This window comes from Pan troglodytes, chromosome 5 (assembly GCF_028858775.2).
Source record: "Pan troglodytes isolate AG18354 chromosome 5, NHGRI_mPanTro3-v2.0_pri, whole genome shotgun sequence".
NCBI classification, from domain to species: domain Eukaryota; kingdom Metazoa; phylum Chordata; class Mammalia; order Primates; family Hominidae; genus Pan; species Pan troglodytes.
The window spans coordinates 77486037-77509278 of record NC_072403.2 but is presented as its reverse complement, the minus strand read 5'-3'; the positions used below and the strand labels follow the sequence as shown (position 1 = coordinate 77509278).

Sequence of the window (23242 nt, the reverse complement as noted above, 5' to 3'; positions counted from 1 at the left end):
AGTCTTACTTGGAACTCTGAAGTTTAATTTTTTTTATTATTATTATACTTTAAGTTCTAGGGTACATGTGCACAACGTGCAGGTTTGTTACATAGGTATACATGTGCCGTGTTGGTTTGCTGCACCCATTAAGTCATCATTTACAGTAGGTATTTCTCCTGATGCTATCCCTCCCCCATCCCTCCACCCCATGATGTTCCCCACCCTGTGGCCAAGTGTTCTCATTGTTCAATTACCACCTATGAGTGAGAACATGCAGTGTTTGGTTTTCTGTCCTTGTGATAGTTTGCTCAGAATGATGGTTTCCAGCTGCATCCGTGTCCCTGCAAAGGACATGAACTCATCCTTTTTTATGGCTACCTCGTATTCCATGGTGTATATGTGCCACATTTTCTTAATCCAGTCTATCACTGATGGACATTAGGGTTAGTTCCAAGTCTTTGTATTGTGAATAGTGCTACAATAAACATATATGTGCATGTGTCTTTATAGTAGCATGATTTGTAATCCTTTGGGTGTATACCCAGTAATGGGATGGCTGGGTCAAATGGTATTTCTAGTTCTAGATCCTTGAGGAATCATCGCACTGTCTTCTACAATGGTTGAACTAGTTTACACTCCTACCAACAGTGTAAAAGTGTTCCTATTTCTCCACATCCTCTCCAGCATCTGTTGTTTCCTGACTTTTTAATGATTGCCATTCTAACTGGTGTGAGATGGTATCTCATTGTGGTTTTGATTTGCATTTCTCTGATGACCAGTGATGATAAGCATTTTTTTCATATGTCTGGTGGCTGCAAAAATGTCTTCTTTTGAGAAGTGTCTGTTCATATCCTTTGCCCACTTTTCGATATTTTTTTTCTTGTAAATTTGTCTAGGTTCTTTGTAGATTCTGGATATTAACCCTTTGTCAGAGGGTAGATTGCAAAAATTTTCTCCCATTAAGTAGGTTGCCTGTTCACTCTCATGGTAGTTTCTTTTGCAGTGCAGAAACTCTTTAGTTTAGTGAGATCCCATTTGTCAATTTTGGCTTTTGTTGCCATTGATTTTGATGTTTTAGTCATGAAGTCCTTGCCCATGCCTATGTCCTGAATGGTATTGCCTAGGTTTTCTTCTAGGGTTTTTATGGTTTTAGGTCTAACATTTAAGTCTTTAATCCGTCTTGAATTAGTTTTTGTATAAGGTGTAAGGAAGGGATCCAGTTTCAGCTTTCTACATATGGCTAGCCAGTTTTCCCAGCACCATTTATTAAATAGGGAATCCTTTCCCCATTTCTTGTTTTATCAAGTTTGTCTAAGATCAGATGGCTGTAGATGTATGGTGTTATTTCTGAGGGCTCTGTTCTGTTCCATTGGTCTATATATCTGTTTTGGTACCAGTACCATGCTGTTTTGTTTACTGTAGCCTTGTAGTATAGTTTGAAGTCAGGTAGTGTGAGGCATCCAGCTTTGTTCTTCTTGCTTAGGTTTATCTTGGCAATGTGGGCTCATTTTTGGTTCCATATGAACTTTAAAGTAGTTTTTTCCAATTCTGTGAAGAAAGTCATTGGTAGCTTTATGGGGATGGCATTGAATCTATAAATTACCTTGGGCAGTATGGCCATATTCATGATATTGATTCTTCCTATCCATGAGCATGAAATGTTCTTCCATTTGTTTGTGTCCTCTTTTATTTTGTTGAGCAGTGGTTTGTAGTTCTCCTTGAAGACGTCCTTCACATCCCTTGTAAGTTGTATTCCTAGGTATTTTATTCTCTTTGAAGCATTTGTGAATGGGAGTTCACTCATGATTTGGCTCTCTGTTTTTCTGTTATTGGTGTATAGGAATGCTTGTGATTTTTACACATTGATTTTGTATCCTGAGACTTTGCTGACGTTGCTTATCAGCTTGAGGAGATTTTGGGCTGAGATGATGGGGTTTCTAAATATACAATCATGTCATCTGCAAACAGAGACAATTTGACTTCCTCTTTTCCTAATTGAATACCTTTTATTTCTTTCTCTTGCCTGATTGCCCTGGCCAGAACTTCCAACACTATGTTGAATAGGAGTGGTGAGAGAAGGCATCCCTGTCTTGTGCCGGTGTTCAAAGGGAATGCTTCCAGTTTTTGCCCATTCAGTATGATATTGTCTGTGGGTTTGTCATAAATAGCTCTTATTATTTTGAGATACGTTCAACCAATACCTTGTTTACTGAGAGGTTTTAGCCTGAAGGACTGTGGAATTTTGTTGAAGGCCTTTTCTGCATCTATTGATATAATCATGTGGTTTTTGTCATTGGTTCTGTTTATGTGATGGATTATTGATTTGCGTATGTTGAACAAGCCTTGCATCCCAGGGATGAAACCAACTTGATCGTGGTGGATAAGCTTTGTGATGTGCTGCTGGATTTGGTTTGCCAGTATTTTATTGAGGATTTTTGCATCGATGTTCATCAGGGATATTGGTCTAAAATTCTCTTTTTTTATTGTGTCTCTCCCAGGCTTTGGTATCAGGATGATGCTGGCCTCATAAAATGGGTTAAGAAGGATTCCCTCTTTTTCTATTGATTGGGGTAGTTTCAGAAGGAATGGTACCAGCTCCTCTTGGTACCTGTGGTAGAATTCTGCTGTGAATCCGTCTGGGCCTGGACTTTTTTTTGGTTGGTAGGCTGTTAATTATTGCCTCAATTTCAGAACCTGTTATTGGTCTATTCAGCGATTCAACTTCTTCCTGATTTAGTCTTGGGAGTGTATATGTGTCCAGGAATTTATCCATTTCTTATAGGTTTTCTAGTTTATTTCCATAAAGGTGTTTATAGTATTCTCTGAGGGTAATTTGTATTTCTGTGGGATCGGTGTTGTTCATTATGATCATAAATACTTATTTTCTATTTAATATGGCAATAAGTTATACACAAATAGAGCTTAGCAATCTTTTAAAGCAGCTAATATTAGTAACTTTTATACATATTTTTAATTAAAAACAAAATTTATCCTTTTTTATTATTAAAAATCTATAAAATCGACAATTGCAAAGTTAAAATTGAGGAAGCAATTACAATAAATTGTAGAGATATTTTTAAAGATCCTAAAACAAACTTCATTAAAAAGGATAGTTGAACTAGTTTACACTCCCACCAACAGTGTAAAAGTGGAAACTTCAGAAAGCAGAAGTAGAGATTATACCCTTTAGTTTATCTAAAAAATACTTGCCATATTTTTTTTCTGTTGGTAATGTTTACTCTAAAGCTTTTTAGTACATATCCATCTAGGGAATGTGGGAAAGGGAAGCATTGGAATCATTTCTAATCTCTGTTATTTGTCAGACCTGTGCTCCAGGACAGCAAAAGTGAGAAAATATTCCTGATTGTCCCGGTGTGAAATCGAGGCTGCTTTGCTGGAATTTTCACTTTTTCCCCTTTAAACGTAAAGCAATTTTTATACCTAGCTTGATAAAACAGTAACAAATGTGATATTACATTGCTTCTTGAACTAATAATGCATCAGGGACTGTAGCTGTAATACTTAATGTTTTGATCTAATCTTGAAGAAAGGCTAAGTCAGAACAAGAAGAATTAGACAGAATTAATTCACCAGCACATGGCAGAACAAAACAAGTATTCTAACATCATGCACCATAATATGGATATCAAACAATTTTGGATCAAAGAAAAATATTATGACTTGAGATCATTCAGATTGAATAGAAATATGAAGGCTTTAAAATACGTAGCAGAGTAAATATAGACTTTCTTACATGTAGAGTTATGATACTGGTTATAATCTTAGATTTTTGTTTTAATTTTAAAAAATTTGTTAAGCATATGATTATATATAATTTAGCAGGTAGTTGAGTTCAATAATTGTTTAAATTAAAATAAAAAACACCACCTTTTAAAGTATTTAAAATATCCATATTTCATTTTTATACATTTTCTATAACAGCAATAGAAATAATAACAATAATTTACATATGTAGAGTGTTTAATAAGTGCCTAGTATAATAATAAGAATTTTATCATATATTATCCACATCACACAGTAACTTACACAGAGTTAACAAATTCCCTTCTAGGTTCAAAGAATTTACATCACCAAGCAGATCTTGTGAATTAGGTTAATGAAAGATGTTTTAAAAATCAAGATGTTCTATATATTACCGATGAAACAAAAGGTTAATGTGTCAGTTGCTTCTTATGGTGGCTCCTAATTAGATAGCTCAAATCTATTTTAGCTGTTTTCTATCTTTCAGTCAGCATCTGTGGGCACCTGTTGATTACTGCTCCCAGCTCTGGCACCCAGCCCACAAATTCATACCAACCTTGTTTGCCCACACTGAGCAGCGTGCATAAAATGAAGAGGAAATAGATTCTGCCTTGACTTTAATATTTATGCTGCTCATAGGGATCTCCCTATCCGTTTAAAACTCTGAACAAAGGCTCCTATGTGCATACTAGGACTTGAATGTTTCCTTTCATGTAGTCTGACTTTGGGGATTGGGCTTTCAGTTAGTTATACCGCTCTGGTTCTGTCAGATTATAATGAGGCCACACTGTATCTTCTTTCTTGCCTCATGTTCCATTTAATCCCAGAATCCCGAATGCTGAACATAAGATAGACCTTTGTATTTCACTCATGTATTCATTCAGTTATTGAAAAACATTTATGAAGCATTTTCTTTATAACTCATTCCATGATAAATGTGGCAAATACAATGATGATAACATAGGTATTGCCTCTTAAAGCCATTTCCTTTAAGAGATAAATGCCTGTTTATTTCCCTCTTGCCGGGAGAACATTAATTTCTATAAAATTTCCTATCCTGAACTCTGTGGCATTCCTTATTTCCTGATCAGAGATCATAAGGCATCATGGATCAAAGAGTTTTAAAAGAACTGAATAATTAAATTTCAGTAAGGTCATCCACACTTTCCATTGTGCCATAACAAACACAGATTATGCATTTATATTTCTACTGTAAAGGAGATCTAAATACAGAAAATTCTTTAATCTATTACTATTTTTCTTAAAGGAGCGAGTGATTGTATTAACTATCATATTAAAATTTTGTAGGCAATTTAGATTCTTTATTTTTCTAGAAAAATATGTTTATTGGAATTATTTAAAGAGAAAAATATGGGACTTCATATTTTTAAGTGCAAGCACAAGGAACAAAAAGTATGCAGACCAAATGGCCCTAAAAACTTTTGGCCATACCTAAACACTCTACATACATGATGTCTTTTCAAATTCAGTGGAAATGTATGTTGTCTTTCCACATTCCTTTTCATAAACTGAGATGTAAAGCAGTTTAGTAACTTGACTGAGGTTAACTAAATGATTTTGTCAAGATGGCAGGTATATTTTATTATAAGAAAAAAATGAGTCATGAAAAACAGAGTATGAATCCAGTTTAATTCTTGGAATGATACAAAACTTATGTTTTTATAAGCTTTTTAAAATAATAACAACTGTTGACATTTAAGCCAGGGGTCCACCAGCATTTCTGTTAAGTCTAGGTAGATATTTTAGACTCTTTAAGCCATGCAATCTTTGGCACAATCCTGATCTTGTAGCTTAGAAGTCATAGACAATACTTAAACTAATGTGCATTACTGCGTTTTGAAAAACTGTATTTACAAAGACAGGTGGTGGGCTGAATTTGGAGTCCCATGGGCCATTGTTTGCTGACTCCTACTTTGGAGCTGGGTCAAAGAGTATGTGAATTTAGAGTTTGATAGACACTGAGAAATTGCTGTCTCTAGAAGTTTCACCAAGTAGGCTACCAAGCAAAATAATTGGGAATATCTTCCCATTTAAATTACTGACTGACAAATCGTAAGCTCACTGTTGATTATCTCATTATATTAATCTTAGTTTCTTTATAAAAACAAAAACCTGAGATGGATTTTAATGATTTATTATAGGATACAATCCCAAGGCTGAGACAAAAACAATAACAATAAAAATATGAGACAGGCCGGGAAATGTAAAAAGCAAACAAAAGATAATATTTTCTTCATCATTTTGAGCTGATATAACTAAGTACCATAAATTGAATGGCTTCTAAACAACAGAAAATTATTTTTCCTACTTCTAGAGGCTGGAATTCCAAGATCAAAATGCGAACATTATTGGGTTCTAGTGAGGGTCTGCTTCCTCATTCATAGACAGCATTCTCACTGTGTCCTCACATGATGGAAAGAGCAAGGGAGCTCTCTGGGGTCTCTTTCATAAAGGCATTAATCCCATTCATGAGGGCTGTAATGATTATTACATCATGATTTAATCACGAAGGCCCAACACTTAATACCTTCTTCTTGGGGATTAATTTTGGGTGGACACAAACATTCAGTCCATAATAATGTGTTATCAGGCTGGTTGATATTTCATGAAGAACATGTGTTTCATGCTTACAAGACAACTCTGAGGGGAATGTATATAAGAAATTATTGCTTCAGGGGGAGTAATAGAAAGGCAATTTATTAATCAACTTCCTCTGGTGTCCTGTGTTTCATCTGTCAAAGTTTGTTCTAGGGGATTTTAGTTCTCCTGTACTTCTGAATTGTATCACCTGGTATCTTAAGCAGCTTCTGGGAAGCCAGATCTTTCTTCACATTCTTTGGTAATTCATCTGAGCCCAGAGACTCCAGATATTTGCTTTAGGTGATACAAGCATATAGGCCTCAACAGAGTGGTTACTTACACAGAATTATGAGGAAGTAAGCATCCAAAAGCCAGAACATCATAAGGTTGAGATAATTTTAGGTAAAGCTTAAAATGTGTCACTCCTTGCAACATTCACAATTGCTTGAACTGTCCTTTCATTATGCCAAGATCCCATACTATTTTTCTTTTAAGAATAGCAAGCCCCCAAGATGAAATCTAAAGCCTAATCAGTCATAACATCCACTTCAAGATGGTGGCTAATTTTGATCTTCTAGAGAACTTAAAACGGTTAAAGAAGTCATCTATAATACTTGCTTCTGCATCTCCTCTTGAGCAATTAATTGATATTTCTTATCTTTCTCTTGAATCATCCATTCTAGATTTCTGAAAATTTGCAAAAGACTTTAGCTTGTCTCAGAGCTTGCCAAGAAAAGAAACCTAGAACTTTATTTCTTAAGGGTCTGAACCTTTAATTACCATGTTCTTATTGGTTTGTTATTATTGAAATTTCCATAAAGAATTTTCAAGGAACATGGAATAATGAGTGACTTCTCTTTACTTTATATGTAAATAAATTTACCCAATTGATTGGTTAGTGTCTTAGTCCGTTTTGTGCTGCTATAACAGAATAGTCGAGACTAGGTAATTTATAATGAATGGAAATATATTGGCTCATAGTTCAGGAGACTGAGAAGTTCAATATCAAGACACTGGAATTTGTCAAGGGCCTTCTTGCTGGGCCATGACATGGCAGAAGGCAAGAGGGTGAGAGACGGCAAGAGGGGGTCAAGTTACTTTTTTACAAAGGAACCCATTCCTCTCAGGAGGGTAGAGCCCTCATAGCCTAATCAACTCTTAAAAGTCCTACCTCTTAATTGTGTTACAACAGCAATTAAATTTCAACACAACAAACATTCAAACCATAGTAGATAACATCAATCATAGATCCTCATTATAACCAGGACACCCAGCCTGCACAGCAAATACATTTTGTCTGCTTATCAATAGCATTAGAACCTAGTTGGTAGATTGTAGTTATCAATTCTATTTCAGTGAAATTTTTTTCTATGTTCCCCTTGGAGAAATGTTGCTCCTAACAATCAGAAACAGAGACTGAGTTTGTGAGGAGAGAATTCCACAATATGGACATTTTGAAATATAAATTATTTCTACTTTCACCTTTATTTTCTCAATTCATATTGTTACAATCTCATTATATTGGCCATTGTTTCAACATATGTGCTGTTACCAGAAGGACAGTTTCTCAACACTGAAATTATAGTGCTCGAGCTGATGCCTTAGTAACACTTTCAGCCATTCAGTTAATAGTTTTTAAAAACTGATCCTAGGCTATTTCACATGGCACAACCAGTGAATCCAATAGTCGTGAGCCTGTTGAACCAACTCATTTGCCATAAAATGAGCTTCTTAATTTCAGACAATGTTGTATGGATTATCATGTTGATGGATGTGTTACTTTGTAACCCTTAACTAAAGCTGTTTAGGGAGGTCCCATGTGTGGAAAATCAAACCCATATCTACACAGTTTATCATGTCTACTATGGATGAATGACTTTCATTTCGTGTCAATGCATTTGATTGTAATAGGTGTATGCCCGGTCTCCCTGAGTAACAGTGTGATAGCAAAGACAGCGTCCAATTATACTGGCAAGTCAGACATAGACTAGTGGAAATAACTAGATCAGTTTGGATGAGAAGGCATCTGTATTATTGGGCCTGTGCATAACCTTTTGTGCCACCATGACATTTATGACTTTTCTGTGCTAACACTGGGGTGACCTGAAGAGAAACTGGATGACTTTTGAAAGGTATGTCATCTGTTCTGTTGAAAGTTGTGATCAATTTAGTGCTCAGAGATCTATCCTCTGAAAGGATTTCTGTTCTCCATCATGCTACTGGGCTGTCCTGTGTAGGCCTATAATGAAGAAGATGTGCAGTTCTGAATAGTGCTACCATAAACCAACCCATACGTGAGTCATACCCCAGTATATTTCTCTACCATTAATTAGTCATAAGGAAACTCCTTTTGTGAATATAGTGTGAGTTAGGGAGGTGATATAGGTGTCTGTAATTTAAAATGCTTTCTAGAGTTACTTGGGGTTAACCAGAATATACTACTCCTAGGCCACAAGAGGTTGTTGCTGAGATTGACTAACCTTCATGTACCTAAGGACATGCACCTCATTGAAAGTCATTCTGTCCCATGGACTGACACTTAGTTTTTACTATGGTCCAGTAACAGACATGGAAATTTTTAAGTGATGAGAAGGAGAAAATTGCTTAACCTTTCTCCAGAAACCTAGGGACTCATCCCTTTGGGCTACCCAAAACTCCACACACTCCTGTTCCAACACCGATTCCTATAGCTTTATAAAATGTACTGAATTATTTGGGTTGAGTTTTAGAGAAGCTTATACTGCCACCTGGACTTTATGCAGTGCCCTCTCGTTATTTCGATTCCACTCAAGATTAGCAGTCTTTTTTACATTTAATTTTATTTTTTGAGACAGAGTCTTGCTCTGTCGCCCAGGCTGGAGTGCAGTGGCGCGATCTGGACTCACTGCAAGCTCCGCCTTCCGGGTTCACGCCATTCTCCTGCCTCAGCCTTCTGAGTAGCTGGGACTACAGGCGCCCGACACCACGCCCAGGTAATTTTTTGTATTTTTTAGTAGAGACGGGGTTTCACCGTGTTAGCCAGGATGGTCTCAATCTCCTGACCTCATGATTCACCCGCCTCGGCCTCCCAAAGCGCAGGGATTACAGGCGTGAGCCAAGCAGCCTTTTGAATAAACTAAAAAAGACAGGTTGGAGCAGTGTTTCCAAATGTTTGCTAGCTACAAATCTAAAGAGACTTATCAAGTGCTGTGCATTATGCTTGGTGATGAGAGATGAGAAGAGTGATGGCATCTTTTAAGAGAAAAGAAATATTCTAAGATATTTCGGACCAAAGGACCTTCTCAAAATTTTACTTACAATTGATCTCTGAATCTTTGTGTTCTACACCTGCCGTGGTTTGATTTTTTCTGTAAATATCATGTATTGAAAACTTAATTCCCCAAATCATATGTCAATGGGAATCAGATTTGATGCCATTGGAAGATAACTAGGATTAGATAAGGTCAATAGAATGAGGCCCGTAACGGGACAGGTGGTTTTATAAGAAGAGGAAGAAAAGCCCTAACTGACATGCTATTGCTCTCTCACCATGTGATACCCTTCACTAAGTTATGACACGGCTCTCACCAGATACGCCTCCCTGACCTTGGACTTCTCAGTCTCTAGGAACCAGACCAAAATAACTTATTTTCTTTATAAATCACCCAGTCTCAGGGTAATTTGTAATTATAGCAAAAGAAAATGGACTAAAACACTCCAGACTCACTGCCATGTATGTAATTACTAGAACATTTAAGACATTTCTTATGTTATTAGTAGTCTAAGAGAATATAATTCACAAATGGGCAAGAGTGCTATTTTGTGAAATTCCAAAACAATCAAGACTTCTGAGCTACTCTGTTAGATAAAGTAGGAGCACTCATTGCCATGAGGCAAGACTGGAAAGATATACTGTTGTCCATTTCATCTAAAAGTAAACTGCTTTAGATACTTCCTGTTTATGGATATGGAAAACAAAAGAGTCAGTGATTAGTTACTTCATGTCAAATGCCATACTCTGTGTTGCTGATCTCCACTAACAATACCTTTGTTAGATTAATTTCTTTGAGAAACAAACAATAAGACAGGATTAATCAAAGATTTTATTAGAGAGATGCCTGTGAGAGTAATTGATGGTGGGCAAGGGGAATCAGAAAGGCTGGGAAGGCTAGCAGATCATGAGTTAAGTTGAATTTTCCGGTTAGAATGGATGGCCAGGCACTTGGAAGTGACTTGATTGGAAAATCAGTGTTGAGGAGATCTGGTAAGAGGTGTGTATAATAGACCTTTATGAATGGGCAAATAATGTGAAAATATTTGTTTTCACTCAGATGCTTGGTAAACAGTGACCTCTGCAGAGGATGATTACAATAATCAAGTTGATAGGATGACTTTTTCTGTGGATACCAGTCATGATTCCCCAGTTTTTTCAGTGACTTCTCAGTGGTTTCATTGAGCCCTATCTTCAAATGCTTTCAACATATGACTTTAAAATGGGTTTAGAAACCACCATGGCACATGTATACCTATGTAACAAACCTGCATGTTCAGCACATGTATCCCAGAACTTACAGTAAAATTGAAAAAAAAAAAAACAAAAAAAGCAAAAAAAGAATCAGTTTAGAAAAAGTGGCCATGGTGGCAAGGATGGAAATTATGCATGGGCCCAGCAAGGTGGACTTCCAGTCACCATGGTTGAACTGGCTAAAGCCATCGCTCAGTGCTCAATTTGCCAGCAGCAACGATAAACACTGAGGCCCTCACATGACACTCAAAGGTGATCAGCCAGCTTTCTGATGGCAAGTTAATAACATGAGACACTTCTGTCATAAAAGAGGCAGCATTTTGTTCTTGCTATATTAGATACTTTGGATATGGATTTGTATTCCCTACATGCAATCCTTCTGCTAGAACTACCATTCATGGGCTTACAGAATACATTTCTATCATCATGGTATTTCACACAACATTGATTCTAAGGAATTCACTTCATGGCAAATGAAGTGTGGCAGTGAAACCACACTCATAGATTTCACCAGTGTTTCCATGTCTTCCCATCAACCTGAAGTAAGTGGTTTGATAAAACAGTGAAATTGTGTTTTGAAGAGCTGGTTACAGTACCAGCTAGGTGGCAACATCTTGAAGGGCTGGGAAAATGTTCTCTAGAAGGCTGTATATGCTTCATGTATATGATTCACGGTCCAACATTTAGAGAGTGGAAATGAAAGTGGTACCACTCACTGTTACTCCTACTGACCCAGTAGCAAAATGCTTACTTCCTGTTTCTGTGACCTTGTGCTCTGCTGACCTAAATCCGTTAGTTCCAAAAAGGAGAATGCTTCCACCAGGAGACACAACAATTATTCCATTGAAATGAAAGTTAAGACTGCCATATGGCCACTTTGGACTCCTCATGCCTCTGAATAAACAGACAAAGAAGAGAGTTACTGTGCAGGCCAGGGTGATTAATTCTGACTGCTATAGGAAAATTGGACTTCTGGCCAGGTGCGGTGGCTCAAGCCTGTAATCCCAGCACTTTGGGAGGCCAAGGTGGGCGAATCACCTGAGGTTGGGAGTTCGAGACCAGCCTGGCCAACATGGTGAAACCCCGTCTCTACTAAAAATACAAAAATTAGCAGGGCGTGGTGTTGTGTGTCTGTAATCCCAGTTACTCAGGAGGCTGAGGCAGAAGAATCACTTGAACCCAGGAGGTGGAGTTTGCAGTGAGCTGGGATCGTGCCATTTCACTCTAGACTAGGCGACAAGAGTGAGACTCTGTCTCAAAAAAAAAAAAAAAGTTGGACTTTTATTCCACGTTGGCTGTAAGGAAAAGTATGTCTGGAATATATCCTTGAGAAACACTAACTCAGCAAACCATCCGTATGGAGAACTTGTTCTCTCATAACGTAGACTACCCCTGATGTAGCTATATAATTTCCACCCACCTGCCATCTAGCAGTATATAAACATTTAAACTTTTTTTTTTAAAAAAGTTATTTTTAATAAAATTGGGCATATTTAGGGTATACAACACAATTTTTTATAGACATATACATAGTGAAATGATTACTTTACATTAGACATCTAGACTTATTCATCCTACATAGCTGCAACTTTGTGCTGTTTGCCCAAAATTTCCCCATTTTCCCACCTCCTCATTCTTCATAACAACTGTTTGCTCTCTGCTTCTAAGAGATGTACTGTTTTAGATTCCACATATAAGTGAGATCATGCACTATTTTTCTCTCTGTGTCTGGCTTATTTCACTTAGCATAATGTCCTCCAGATTTACCTATGTTGTTTCAAATGGCAGGATTTCTTTGTTTTTTCAGGCTAAATAGTACTCCATTCTGTCTGTCTCTCTGTGTTTGTGTGTGTGTATCACAATTTATTTTTTTAACTGTCACATAAGTGTTTTTATAATTTACAGTATGATGTTTTGAGGTATATATATGTTGTGGAATGGTAAAATGTAGGTAATTAAAGAATACATTACCCCATAATGCATTTATAAAATGTTACTAATAAAAATCATAGACATTTCAAAAAATGATATATAACAGGACTGCTCTTGGGGTTTGCATGTCATATGACAACAAGTGTCTTTTTAATTGTTAATCTATGTATTTGAAGATTCTATTTACATGTAATTGTACATATAATTCTCACAAAATAATCAGATATTAAATTAAAAATTGAAACTATTTGAACACAAAAATGTAATATCCTACATTTAACTTTATTTTCATGTTTTGTTGTGTTCTGGTAATTATAATTAAATGTTACACTAAATTGTTCATAGAGGATCAAGGAAAAGGTTAAAAGGCAGAATTAGCCATAAAATGTGAAAAGTTCAGTTATTATAAAAATGTTCAGATGCATTAGATTTTATAGCACAGCTGCACAAAAGGTATCAAAAATGTGAGAATATAAGGGAAGATCAAATTAAATCAAATACATATTCAATAACTTTCAAAGATTAAACTATATAATATGCAAAATACATAATAAAAATTAGCATATAACTTGGAAGCAAAATTGCATTGAAATTCTTAAAGTATTTATGCTTGTATGTGTTTTGATACAAAAATATGCATACATATTTCAAAACTTAAGAACACTAACACCCCAGCCTGGATGACAGATCAAGACTCTCTCAAAAACAAACAACCCATCTCCACCCCACTCCACACACAGACTTAAGGACGATCCACACAAAATACTTTCACTATTATTTTTAATGTGCAGGCAGTGTCTCACTTCATTACCCAGGCTGGTCTTGAGCCACTGTTTTCAAGTGATCCTCTGGCCTCAGCCTCCCAAAGTGCTGGGATTACAGGCGTGAACCACTGTGCTGGCCCACTAATTTCTCATTTAATTTACAGCTATAAAAACTATGTTATACTATTACAGAGGAATATATAATTCATTTCAGAGATCAGAATATATAGAATCTTATTTTCAATTTACCAGAAAAATTACTCTATATACCTTAGATAAATAATTCAAGTAGAATGAAATCTAAAGCTTACGTAATAGATTTACATCAGAGTATTTTTTTAGAAATACTAAATATTTTTGCAAGTGCTGAGGAAAGTATAACATGTCACCATGATTTGATAGAATTGTTATAAATGTTAAAAGTGATTTTTTGTAAGAAGAGACCCACAGGAAATTTGAAGGTAAAATTCCTCAAACTCTGAACAATAAAATTATTTATGAGCAAAAATGAATTAAATTATCATTTATTCACTTACATTGTTGACTATTAATCAAATAAAATATTTTTAAAACATCCGTTATATACCAAGAACCCTACGAGACACTGAGAATATTTTGATGAGTAGGAGATATTAGAATCTCTGCCCTTCATAATTTGAGGACCCTTAACACGGAGTGGCATTAATAAAAAAATTACATTTACAATCTTCTGTAACTCTGCTAAGTGTGATAAAACAAGATTAGAAGAAATGAATACTTTAAATATAGCCAATCAAACAAATTACTTTCTTCCAAAATAATGAGACCTAATTCCATAAGAAACCTTATTCAAATTGTCAAAATTTTCTTAATGTAGATTTTTTGATATGAACTGTCAGGTATGTTCGGCTATGTAAGTTAGACTAAGATATGGGATAGAGGGGTTTTTTAACAAAACCTGATTATTGGATTTCTTCACGCATATACTATTTCATTAAAGTAATAAATTTACTAACTTTCTATTTGGAAGGTCTGAGTTCTCAAAAATACTTTTATGATTTATATAATTTAGTCCTCACATGATTTTGTGAGATAAGAACAAGCATTACCTTCTTTTCACTGATGGGGAAACTGTGTTCAGTAATTTATTCAGTGTAAGAAAGGTAGAAAGCAAACACACCCAGATTTCTTCCCCCAGGGTTTTTGACTCCAGAGCCTCTGTACTTAAGTACTGCAGTGATTTGATACAACACGTATATATGTTGAGCAGATGGTCATTCTCTGTCATGATTTCTACATCTCTAAAACAAAAGTTTTACTCAGCGTCTAATTATGTGAGAATAAAAATTGATAAGATAAGCCTGAACAAACTATATTTTTATCTTAATTGCAGCAAATGCATCCATATAAACTTGTTCAGAATGATAGAAATTGTAATAATTTTTTGGTGTCAGCCTTGCAAACAGCAAATTGGAACATGTGAGCCTAGTCCATCAGCAGTCATAATTTCATATTTGTCCTCAAATTTAGGATTTTGAGAAGATGTTTGTTACTCTTAATTTTTAATTGCCTCTCCAATTGCAAAGAAATATGCAATCAAGCACTAAAATTGGACTACCCTTCGTCCAATGAAATTCTCACTCTGTAAAATCCGTGATTTATGTTGTTAATAAAAAAGAAGGTAGAAGAAACATTGCAGACAAAGACACTGGTCTTGCTTAGAGACCCTGTAAATAGGATAGACATAACAGTAACTCACAATTATCAGTCAATCCTTATTCTAGTCTATTCCTGATATATACATATATGTATATATGTATACATTATATTCCTCTGATATATGTATATACATATATACACACATATATATACATATCAGGAATAGACTGTTATATAAATGATATATATGTGTATATATAATTGTACCTCTGCAATAACACATATTGTGTAACATTTTTACTTCTCATGTTTCCATATTCTGCACTATATTATGAAAACTTGGACATTATAACTTCAAATTTCCTTAGTGTCCAGCACAAGGCCTACTTCCCAAGAGGGCTCATTACATCTTGAAGAAAATTAGCCAGTTCAACATATGTCTTGTTATCTTAGCAATATCCTTGTTACACTCATTAAAAATAAACACATTTTTAAATGTCTAGAACTATAAATTTTGTGGAAATCAAATTGAGTTTCTTTTTATCAAATATAAATTATTTCTGTATCTTATCTGATATCAAAAAGTACAGTGGCCAAATTCAGAAGTATTGGCCCCGTATGCTTTCTGAGTTTTCAAATGATAATGGAATTCTTTTGCAAGTACACATTTTCTATATAACACAATTATTTTATTTTGGATAGCCAGAGGGGGTGATGTGTATCAAGTACTACTGAAGTACATGAAATATGTTGTACATATTTGAAAAGTTAATCTAATATGCATAGTAAACTTAAAGGGTGAATCTATAAAGAGTAAAATTAATCTATAAAGAGTGAAAATCCATACATGGTTTAGAAAAGTATTGATTCCTAGGCAACATGGTGAAACCTCATCTCTACAAAAAAAAAATACAAAAATTAGCCAAGTGTGATGGCATGTGCCTGTAATCCTAGCTAGTCAGGAGGTTGAGGTGGGAGGATCACCTAAGCCATGGGAGGTTGAGGCTGCAGTGAACTGTGAGCACTCCGCTACACTCCAGCCTGGGTGACAGAGCAGGACCTTATCTCAAAAAAAAAAGAAAAAAAAAAAAAATATATATATATATATATATAGTTACTACAGTTTTTGCAAGTGTTCTCAGTCACCTGGCCAAGAATATTATAACAATGAATGCAGACTAATAGAGACCGTAACAATTAATTGTGTAATTTCATGAAAAATATCTTATTCACTCATTAATTCAATTATTAATTTAGTATTCTATTATTAACTTATATTAACCTTTATAGATTAATATACATATATTTATTAGTTATCTAGTATTTGGTATGCCTTTGTTTACTAATTTAGATGTTAAAAATAATGTTTAAGGTAAAATCATAACTCTTAAATATCAATACACGATAAAAGTTTAATTTAACTCATGAATTGAAGAGGAAACTAGCACAATGTTCAAACTCATTTAAAGTTTAATTTGCCACCACCACCGCCACACACACACACACACAAACACACACAGAGGCAACAATGTATATTGAATTGAATGTACAAATAGATGCAAAATTGATAAATATCCACAATCCAATAATCAATTGTATCTCCATTGGACACAAATTGCATGTCAACGACCAAGCATTATTAGCATTATTAATAGTATGCTACAATTTACCGAATTGTAAAACAACTCAAACACAATGAAAGAGAGGGATATCCCAGAAGGATGTGCTTGATAGAACACACAAGAATCATTTTTCTTCATTTCAAAGAATTTCACAATTTGTTTTTCTGACATGGGCATTACACATTTATATGGTTTGGCTATGTCCCCACCTAAATCTCACCTTGAATTGTAGCTCCCATAATTTCCACGTGTCATGGGAGAGACCTGGTGGGAGGTAATTGAATCATGGGGGCGGGTCTTTCTCATGCTGTTCTCATGATAGTAAGTCTCCCAGATCTGATGTTGTATAAAGGGGAGTGCAAGACCTGATTTTGCTACACCTTTGCCTTCTGCCATGATTGTGAGGCCTCCCCAGCCCTGCAGAACTGTGAGTCCATTAAACCTCTTTCCTTTATGAATTACCGAGTCTTGGGTCTGTCTTTATTAGCAGTGTGAGAACCGACTAATACACACATATTGCTATATTTATAGCAATGAACAAGAAAAGACAATAGCTTTTGCCCTCATGGGGTTTATATTCTAATTTTAAGATGATACCACAATTTTGCATGACCTAAAGAAAATAAATAAAATAAATCTTACCTTCTTGATTAGATAATGTGTTCACTAAATATAGAACATACATATTTCAAAATGTCTATTTCCTTCTTTAATGTTCATGGAATCCTGTGACACTTTAATATATTATTGAACATTTACCTTGTGTTTGCCAACTTGTTGTACTAGTGAAATACAAATACAAAAACTGAGATGTATTGCCTGCCCTTTTTGGAGAAGAGATGAAGGTGGAAAGTTGGAGGTGAAAACCATAATTTTTATAAGATATGGGTAATGCTCCAGATTTTTCATAATATGTTTGTTAATTTTATAGAACTAAAATTTTTCTTTCAATTTAGTCTACTCTAGGACAGTAATTAAGGACTCAGGCACTGATAACAGAATGCTTGGATATAAGTTTGGATTCTGCCAAATACCAGCTGTAAGACGTTGGGAACATTACTTTTCTGAGACTCAGTTTCTTCATTTATCAAATAGAGGTAATAATGTTACCTCTTAAAGCTGTTGTGAGATTTAGATAATGTATATATGTTAAGCTTGTTAAAGGAAGAGTGTCTATTAAGAATCATGTTGTTAATTATTTTTATTATCCTTAGCTTTTTGTTTATTTTTTCTATCTAAACATCAAGATTGTTGAGTGCAGGAACCACTTCCAAATCACTGGAAACTCCTACACATAGAACTTGTTTGGAGTTGAATTTTTACTATCCTGCCTCAAACTTACACGTGCAAACTTGTATATTCTTGAATTTTTTTATTCCCTTTAATGATTAATATCTGTAATTCGCAACAATGATAATAATCTGTCATTGGTGTCATGTATGCCTGTACTTACCTTTACTTGGTTGAAATAATTAAACTGTAATTTCATACTACTATTCTTAAATGTTAATTTCCAAATGTAAATTTTATTTATTTTACTTTAAAATGTTAGTTTTATTTAGCACAGATAAGTTGATAAAAAGCCCAAAATGACTTGCCTAACCATAGACCTAATGAGGATGTAATTACAGCATCATTTTAAAATAGTTTATTTACCCGTAACCTCACTTTACATAATACATAAGTATTGCTTCAACTGTAATTTTATTAGCTTGGATGTAAAGGCAGATTAATTCATTGTTAAAGATTTTTGAGTGATGAATTCAGGTAGAGTAAGAAGATTGATTTTAGTTATTCAAAGAAACTGGTTTAAGGTTTGGGCTTTTGTTTTCTTTCTTTTTTTTTTTTTTGAAAAAAACAGATTCCAAAATACTTTTGTTACAGACAATTATTTTTATTTAAAAAATGGGACAGAAAATAAGCTATTAAAATATGAGGTATAAAATATATCCTAGGTTTATAATGGAAAATAAAATAATATAATATCCTTAGATTTACAGCCCTTCCACACGCAGTAGTTGCTTTGGTATAAATCCAATTTCCATGTTCCAAGAGCAGGTATATTTTTCATTAATATCATGTTATAGCTAAGGAAACTGAGGCTAAGAATTATTTGCAGATGGATAAATAAGTTCATGTAATAGACATTGAGAGCACTATAAATAATAGAGCTATTATCCACATAGTATTTTTTATTATCATTTTAAAGGAAAAATAACAACATCATACAGTGTTATAGTTGAAAAGTGTGTGTTAACTTGAAACTCTTTTGTTCCCAGTAAGAGATTGTATTCTCTGACTAGGAAGTGTCAGAATCTAGAGTAGAATCTAATTTGTTTTCTCATAAACTCTTCTTCCTTTTGCATTGTATTCTCTTTGAGAAAAATTTTTTGAGGATAATTTTTAGAGAATTTTGGAGAAAAGAGGAGTTAGTAATACCAGGCATCCTTGTGCCTTTGTACATCCTCATGTAAAATGGATGTAAATATTTGTACTAATTTCAAAGACTGTAGATTAAAAGAATAAAACATACAAAACACTGATCATTGGGCCTGATGCAGATTAAGCCCTTAATAAAATTGTAACTCTTGCCCTGACATCTTTAAGAAATTATCTCACCCTATACTGAAATATCTATTTGTCTATTTCCCTATATTTTCTCCTGAAACATAAACTACCATTCATGCTTCTACTATGTCTTGTCAGTCCTAATCCTAAACAAGACTTCTGAAAGTTGTTTACATGTCATAATTTCTCCTTTCATTATTAAATTCACATTTGTAGGGACTTTAAACCTATCATCATTAAAAGTACCTAAATAGCTGTGAGGATTAGCAGTGTTCTTTGTCTAGCCACAGGCCTAAATGCTTAGAAGTAGACAGATTTCCATGAGAAATATTGGCTTTCACATATAGAACATGCAAGTATATAAATAAAAGATTTATTCATATACATGGGCAGGGAACTAATTTGTCACATTATACAAAAATTAACTGAAAACCTGCTATGTGCCAGAATTATTTTAATATGTATGTTCTCTTTTAATGGTTTCAGCATCCTTATGCTTTATACCTTTCTTATTTCTTTCCTTCCTTCTTTTCTTTTTCATTCATTTTCTTCCCTTATTTAGCTATACTATAAATATTTTTCAGTCTTCATATGTGCCTAGGGGATGTGGATTACATATATAATATTTCCCTAAAGAACTTTAGTATATTGAAGAAGCATTTTATTTTATTTTATTTTATTATTTTACTTTAAGTTTTAGGGTACATGTGCACAATGTGCAGATTAGTTACATATGTATACATGTGCCATGCTGGTGTGCTGCACCCATTAACTCGTCATTTAGCATTAGGTATATCTCCTAATGCTTTCCCTCCCCCCTCCCCCCACCCCACAACAGTCCCCAGAGTGTGATGTTCCCCTTCCTGTGTCCGTGTGTTCTCATTGTTCAATTCCCACCTATGAGTGAGAACATGTGGTGTTTGGTTTTTTGTCCTTGGGATAGTTTACTGAGAATGATGATTTCCAATTTCATCCATGTCACTACAAAGGACATGAACTCATCATTTTTTATGGCTGCATACTATTCCATGGTGTATATGTGCTACATTTTCTTAATCCAGTCTATCATTGTTGGACATTTAGATTGGTTCCAAGTCTTTGCTATTGTGAATAGTGCCGCAATAAACATACGTGTGCATGTGTCTTTATAGCAGCATGATTTCTAGTCCTTTGGGTATATACCCAGTAATGGGATTGCTGGGTCAAATGGTATTTCTAGTTCTAGATCCCTGAGGTATCACCACACCGACTTCCACAATGGTTGAACTAGTTTACAGTCCCACCAACAGTATAAAAGTGTTCCTATTTTTCCACATACTCTCCAGCACCTGTTGTTTCCTGACTTTTTAATGATTGCCATTCTAACTGGTATGAGATAGTATCTCATTGTGGTTTTGATTTGCATTTCTCTGATGACCAGTGATGATAAGCATTTTTTTCATATGTCTGGTGGCTGCAAAAATGTCTTCTTTTGAGAAGTGTCTGTTCATGTCCTTTGCCCACTTTTTGATGGGGTTGTTTGTTTTTTTCTTGTAAATTTGTTTGAGTTCATTGTAGATTCTGGATATTAGCCCTTTGTCAGATGAGTAGGTTGTGAAAATTTTCTCCCATTTTGTAGGTTGCCTGTTCACTCTGATGGTAGTTTCTTTTGCTGCGCAGAAGCTCTTTAGCTTAGTTAGATCCCATTTGTCAATTTTGGCTTTTGTTGCCATTGGTTTTGGTGTTTAGACATGAAGACCTTGCCCATGCCTATGTCCTGAATGGTAATGCCTAGGTTTTCTTCTAGGGTTTTTATGGTTTTAGGTCTATCGTTTCAGTCTTTAATCCATCTTGAATTAATTTTTGTATAAGGTGTAAGGAAGGGATCCAGTTTCAGCTTTCTACATATGGCTAGCCAGTTTTCCCAGCATCATTTATTAAATAGGGAATCCTTTCCCCATTGCTTGTTTTTCTCAGGTTTGTCAAAGATCAGATAGTTGTAGATAAGCGGTGTTATTTCTGAGGACTCTGTTCTGTTCCATTAATCTATATCTCTGTTTTGGTACCAGTACCATGCTGTTTTGGTTACTGTAGGCTTGTAGTATGGTTTGCAGTCAAGTAGCGTGATGCCTCCAGCTTTGTTCTTTTGGCTTAGGATTGACTTGGCAATGCAAGCTCTTTTTTGGTTCCATATGAACTTTAAAGTAGTTTTTTCCAGTTCTGTGAAGAAAGTCATTGGTAGTTTGATGGGGATGGCATTGAATCTATAAATTACCTTGGGCAATGTGGCCATTTTCACAATATTGATTCTTCCTACCCATAAACATGGAATGTTCTTCCATTTCTTTGTATCCTCTTTTATTTCATTGAGCAGTGGTTTGTAGTTCTCCTTGAAGAGGTCCTTTACGTCCCTTGTAAGTTGGATTCCTAGGTATTTTATTCTCTTTGAAGCAATTGTGAATGGGAGTTCACTCATGATTTGGCTCTCTGTTTGTCTGTTACTGGTGTATAAGAATGCTTGTGATTTTTGTACATTGATTTTGTATCCTGAGACTTTGCTGAAGTTGCTTATCAGCTTAAGGAGATTTTGGGCTGAGAAGATGGGGTTTTCTAGATAAACAATCATGTCTTCTGCAAACGGACACTTTGACTTCCTCTTTTCCGAATTGAATACCCTTGATTTCCTTCTCCTGCCTAATTGCCCTAGGCAGAACTTCCAACACTATGTTGAATAGGAGTGGTGAGAGAGGGCATCCCTGTCTTGTGCCAGTTTTCAAAGGGAATGCTTCCAGCTTTTGCCCATTCAGTATGATATTGGCTGTGGGTTTGTCATAGATAGCTCTTATTATTTTGAGATACGTCCCATCAATACCTAATTTATTGAGAGTTTTTAGCATGAAGGGTTGTTGAATTTTGTCAAAGGCCTTTTCTGCATCTATTGAGATAATCATGTGGTTTTTGTCTTTGGTTCTGTTTATATGCTGGATTACATTTATTGATTTGAGTATATTGAACCGGCCCCACTTGATCATGGTGGATAAGCTTTTTGATGTGCTGCTGGATTCGGTTTGCCAGTATTTTATTGAGGATTTTTGCATCAATGTTCATCAAGCATATTGGTCTAAAATTCTCTTTTTTTGTTGTGTCTCTGCCCGGCTTTGGTATCAGGATGATGCTGGCCTCATAAAATGAGTTAGGGAGGATTCCCTCTTTTTCTATTGATTGGAATAGTTTCAGAAGGAATGGTACCAGTTCCTCCTTGTACCTCTGGTAGAATTCGGCTGTGAATCCATCTGGTCCTGGACTCTTTTTGGTTGGTAAGCTATTGATTATTGCCACAATTTCAGATCCTGTTATTCATCTATTCAGAGATTCAGCTTCTTCCTGGTTTAGTCTTGGGAGGGTGTATGTGTGGAGGAATTTATCCATTTCTTCTAGATTTTCTAGTTTATTTGCATAGAGTTGTGTGTAGTATTCTCTGATGGTAGTTTGTATTTCTGTGGGATCGGTGGTGATATCCCCTTTATCCTTTTTTATTGCGTCTATTTGATTCTTCTCTCTTTTCTTCTTTATTAGTCTTGCTAGCGGTCTATCAATTTTGTTGATCCTTTCAAAAAACCAGCTCCTGGATTCATTAATTTTTTGAAGGGTTTTTTGTGTCTCTGTTTCCTTCAGTTCTGCTCTGATTTTAGTTATTTCTTGCCTTCTGCTAGCTTTTGAATGTGTTTAATCTTGCTTTTCTAGTTCTTTTAATTGTGATGTTAGGGTGTCAATTTGGGATCTTTCCTGCTTTCTCTTGTGGGCATTTGGTGCTATAAATTTCCCTCTACACACTGCTTTGAATGTGTCCCAGAGATTATGTTGTGTCTTTGTTCTCATTGGTTTCAAAG

General features: G+C 35.1%; 1 protein-coding gene across 32 annotated transcripts in view; it reads left to right on the top strand.

Moving 5' to 3' along the window:
* LOC472247 (eyes shut homolog) overlaps positions 1–23242 on the top strand; it is a 559821-nt gene that overhangs the window by 255283 nt on the left and 281296 nt on the right. For 8 of the 32 annotated variants that reach the window (XM_054685998.2, XM_054685999.2, XM_054685995.2 and 5 more), the window contains one exon: positions 17762–17902. The exons of the other annotated variants lie outside the window; for them this stretch is intronic. The gene's annotated coding sequence lies outside the window, so the exon portion shown is untranslated. The remainder of the gene's footprint in view (positions 1–17761; positions 17903–23242) is intronic. 32 annotated transcript variants of the gene reach the window in all.